Genomic DNA, 5271 nt, shown 5'->3' with positions numbered 1-5271 from the left:
AAATAAGTTTCTTAAGTCATTCACAGTTTATTATAATAATAGTAGAAAGTTAGAGTTTGACAACTAAATTATACTCTAAGGGTTAACCAAAAGGTGAAAAGATGGAAAGAATTATATTTTGTTCTTCTCATATTCTTAGTAAAAATATATTACTTTATACTATCAAATGGTTGAGGAGTATTATTAGACGTCAACCTTGATTAATAAATTTAGTATGACTAATTTACTACCTGCTTAGTATTGAACTTATAGAATCACAGACTAACGAGTGTTATAATCTTTGCTAAAAAAATATTTAATTATTATTTTAATTTGATCAAATAAATAATTATATTATTCAAATAAAATATTATTTTATTCTTTACTAGCACCAAAAATATAATAATAATATGATAATTGAGAATATTAGATGAGAATTCAGAATAATTAGTTATTTTATTTCTAAATTTAAATTCTAAATTTAGATGAGATTCTAATTGATTCTGTTTCAAATTTGAGTTGTGATATGATTGGGTTAACTACCGATTCAGTACCGAAAAGATTCAGCCGCCAACAAAAAGGTGTCTAAAATATGTTAACGACAAAAAAGTCCCTGAATGATTTGAAAATACGATAAAAAGAACCAATAAATATTATATTTTTGTAAGTAACTAAAAAACTTTTATATTTAGTGATGAGCGGATAATTTATACGCTTTTTGACATTGTTTTTAGTATGTTTTTAGTAGGATCTAGTTACTTTTAGGGATGTTTTCATTAGTTTTTATGTTAAATTCACATTTTTGGACTTTACTATGAGATTGTGTGTTTTTCTATGATTTCAGGTATTTTCTGACTGAAATTGAGGGACTTGAGCAGAAATTAGATTCAGAGGTTGAAAAAGGACTGCTGATGCTGTTGGATTCTGACCTCCCTGCACTAAAAATAGATTTTCTGGAGCTACAGAACTCGAAATGGCACGCTTTTAATTGCGTTGGAAAGTAGACATCCAGGGCTTTCCAGCAATATATAATAGTTCATACTTTGGCTAAGAATAGATGACGTAAACTGGCGTTCAACGCCAGCTTTCTACCCAAATCTGGCGTCCAGCGCCAGAAAAGGATCCAAAACCAGAGTTGAACGCCAGAAATGGATCAAAACCTGGCGTTCAACTCCACAAATGGCCTCTGCACGTGCAACACTCAAGCTCAGCCCAAGCACACACCAAGTGGGCCCTGGAAGTGGATTTATGCATCAATTACTTACTTTTGTAAACCCTAGTAGCTAGTTTATTATAAATAGGACCTTTTACTATTGTATTAGGCATCTTTTGATCAGCTTTTGATCTTTGATCAGTTGTATGCTATCTTAGATCATGTTTTAGGGGGCTGGCCATCTCGGCCATGCCTGGACCTTTCACTTATGTAATTTTAACGGTAGAGTTTCTACACTCCATAGATTAAGGTGTGGAGCTCTGCTGTTCCTCAAAGATTAATGCAAAGTACTACTGTTTTCTATTCAATTCATCTTATTTCACTTCTAAGATATCCATTCGCACCCAAGAACATGATGAAGGTGATGATTATGTGTGACGTTCATCACCATTCTCCCCTATTAACACGTGCCTGACAAACACCTCCGTTCTACATGAAATAAGCTAGAATGAATATCTCTTAGATCTCCTAACCAGAATCTTCGTGGCGTAAGCTAGAATGATGGCGGCATTCAAGAGAATCTGGAAAGTCTAAACCTTGTCTGTGGTATTCTGAGTAGGATTCAATGATTGGATGACTGTGACGAGCTTCAAACTCGCGAGTGCTGGGCGTTAGTGACAGACGCAAAAGGAGGGTGAATCCTATTCCAGCATGATCGAGAACCGACAGATGATTAGCCGTGCTGTGACAGAGCATGTGAGCATATTTTTCACTGAGAGGAGGGGATGTAGCCACTGACAACGGTGATGCCCTTGCATAAAGCCAGCCATGGAAAGGAGTAAGACTGACTGGATGAAGATAGCAGGAAAGCAGAGGTTCAGAGGAACGAAAAGCATCTCCATTCGCTTATCTGAAATTCCTACCAATGATTTACATAAGTACCTCTATCCCTATTCTATTATTTATTATTCGAAAACACCATTATCAATTTATATCTGCCTAACTGAGATTTGCAAGGTGACCATAGCTTGCTTCATACCAACAATCTCCGTGGGATTCGACCCTTACTCACGTAAGGTATTACTTGGACGACCCAGTGCACTTGCTGGTTAGTTGTATCGAAGTTGTGAACCATGGTATTGGCACCATGTTCTTGGCACCATTGCCAGGGAAAGAAAGAGCCATGAATTTTACATAATTAAAGTGTAATCACGATTACGCGTACCAAGTTGCTCACGTTGCCAGGGATTGTTCGAGCGTAGACATCACAATTTCGTGCACCAAGTTTTTGGCGCCGTTGCCGGGGATTGTTTGAGTTTGGACAACTGACGGTTCATCTTGTTGCTCAGATTAGGTAATTTTCTTTTTGTTTTCTTTTCAAAAATTTTTCAAAAATCTTTCAAAAATTTTTCTTGTGTTTTCGAAAAAAATAATATAAAAATGTTTTCAAAAATTTTATTCAAAATTTTTAAAGAATGAATTCTAGTGTTTCATGAAGCATGTGAAGCCTGGCTGGCTGTAAAGCCATGTCTAATTCCTTTGGGAATGAGTATGTCAGGCGTGTCATGTCTGAATTACATGCTGAAGCTTGGCTGGCCATTGGCCATGTCTAGTGTTTTGGACCGGAGCTTTCATTGAAAGCTTGGCTGGCTAGTGAGCCATGTCTAATTCCTGGACTGAAGCTTTAGACTAAGAATGCAAGATTCCTGGAATTCATGTTAAAAATTTTGGAATCCTTATTTTTTCTTTTTCATATACATTTCGAAAAAAATCCAAAACAATTAGAAAATCATAAAAATCAAAAACAAATTTTGTGTTTCTTGTTTGAGTCTTGAGTCATGTTATAAGTTTGGTGTCAATTGCATGTGCATCTTGCATTTTTCGAAAATTTCATGCATTCATAGTGTTCTTCATGATCTTCAAGTTGTTCTTGGTAAGTTTTCTTGTTTGATCTTGATGTTTTCTTGTTTTGCATCTTTAGTTGTTTTTCATGTGCATTTTTCATTTGTTAGAGTCTAAACATGAAAGATTTCTAAGTTTGGTGTCTTACATGTTTTCTTTGCATCAAAATTTTTTCAAAAATATGTTCTTGATGTTCATCTTGACATTCATAGCATTCTTGCATGCATTCATTGTTTTGATCTAAAAATTTCATGCATTGCATCATTTTTCTTGTTTTTCTCTCTCATCATAAAAATTTAAAAAAAAATAAAAAAAAATATCTTTCCCTTTTTCTCTCTTCAAATTCGAAAATTTGGATTGACTTTTTCAAAAATTTTTTAAAATCAAGTTGTTTCTTATGAGTCAAATCAAATTTTCAATTTGAAAATCTTATCTTTTTCAAAATCTTTTTCAAAAATCAAATCTTTTTCAAATTTCTTAGTTATTTTCGAAAATTCCAAAAATATTTTTCAAAAATCTTTTTCTTATTTTTATATCAAATTTTCGAAAATAACTTAATCAATTAATGTTTTGATTCAAAAATTTCAAGTTTGTTACTTGCTTGTTAAGAAAGATTCAAACTTTAAGTTCTAGAATCATATCTTGTGATTTCTTGTGAATCAAGTCATTAATTGAGATTTTAAAAATCAAATCTTTTTCAAAAACTAATTTCTATCATATCTTTTCAAAAAATATCTTCTTATCTTTTTCAAAAATTTGATTTCAAAATATCTTCTCTAATTTCCTAACTTCTTATCTTTTCAAAATTGGCTTTCAAAATTTGTTTCAACTAACTAACTAACTTTTTGTTTGTTTCTTAACTTTTTCAAAACTACCTAACTAACTCTCTCTCTCTCATTTTCGAAAATATCTTCCCCCTTTTTCAAAATTTCTTTTTAATTTATTAATTATTTTAATTTTTAATTTTTAAATCTTAATTTTCGAAAATTACTAACATTTTTCAAAAACTATTTTCAAAAATCACTAACTCTTTTTCAAAAATTATTTTCGAAAATTCCTTCTCTCTCATCTTATTCTATTTATTTATTCATCTACTAACATCTCATCTCACATCTCTGCCATCCTCACAGTTGTGTTTCTTCCATTATATTACATTCTTTGTCTCCCCCTCTTCTTCTACTCACACAGGGATCCCTATACTATGGTATAAAGGATCTCTATTATTATTATTATTTTTCTGTGCCCTCTTCTTTGTCATATGAGCAGGAGCAAGATAAGAATATTCTTGTTGAAGCAGATCCGGAACCTGAAAGGACTCTGAAGAGAAAATTAAAAGAAGCTAAATTACAACAATCCAGAAATAACCTTTCAGAAATTTTCGAACAGGAAGAGGAGATGGCAGCCGAAAATAATAATAATGTAAGGAAGATGCTTGGTGACTTTACTGCACCTAATTCCAATTTACATGGAAGAAGCATCTCCATTCCTGCCATTGGAGCAAACAACTTTGAGCTGAAACCTCAATTAGTTTCTCTGATGCAGCAGAACTGCAAGTTTCATGGACTTCCATCTGAAGATTCTTTTCAGTTCTTAACTGAGTTCTTGCAGATATGTGATACTGTTAAGACTAATGGAGTAGATCCTGAAGTCTACAGGCTCATGCTTTTCCCTTTTGCTGTAAGAGACAGAGCTAGATTATGGTTGGATTCTCAACCCAAAGACAGCCTGAACTCTTGGGATAAGCTGGTCACGGCTTTCTTAGCCAAGTACTTTCCTCCTCAAAAACTGAGCAAGCTTAGAGCTAATGTTCAAACCTTCAGACAGAAAGAAGGTGAATCCCTCTATGAAGCTTGGGAAAGATACAAACAGTTGACCAAAAAGTGTCCTTCTGACATGCTTTCAGAATGGACCATCCTGGATATATTCTATGATGGTTTATCTGAGCTATCAAAAATGTCACTGGACACTTCTGCAGGTGGATCCATTCACCTAAAGAAAACACCTGCAGAAGCTCAAGAACTCATTGACATGGTTGCTAATGACCAGTTCATGTACACTTCTGAAAGGAATCCTGTGAGTAATGGGACGCCTATGAAGAAGGGAGTTCTTGAAGTTGATACTCTGAATGCCATATTGGCTCAGAACAAAATATTGACTCAGCAAGTCAATATGATCTCTCAGAGTCTGCATGGAATGCAAGCTGCATCCAACAGTACTCAAGAGGCTTCTTATGAAGA

The 5271-nt window shown here is 33.8% G+C and overlaps 1 non-coding gene across 1 annotated transcript; it reads right to left on the bottom strand.

Moving 5' to 3' along the window:
- Positions 1–4825: 4825 nt before the first annotated feature.
- On the bottom strand, positions 4826–4933 carry LOC148544532 (small nucleolar RNA R71). Its single transcript, XR_015901003.1, has one exon. It is a non-coding gene; the product is annotated as a small nucleolar RNA R71 (small nucleolar RNA).
- Positions 4934–5271: the final 338 nt, after the last annotated feature.

The sequence above is a fragment of the Arachis ipaensis genome, chromosome B9, assembly GCF_059453495.1.
Source record: "Arachis ipaensis isolate K30076 ecotype BB chromosome B9, ASM5945349v1, whole genome shotgun sequence".
Lineage (NCBI taxonomy): Eukaryota > Viridiplantae > Streptophyta > Magnoliopsida > Fabales > Fabaceae > Arachis > Arachis ipaensis.
The sequence above is the reverse complement of the archived record's forward strand: the minus strand, read 5'-3'. Positions and strand labels throughout refer to the sequence as shown.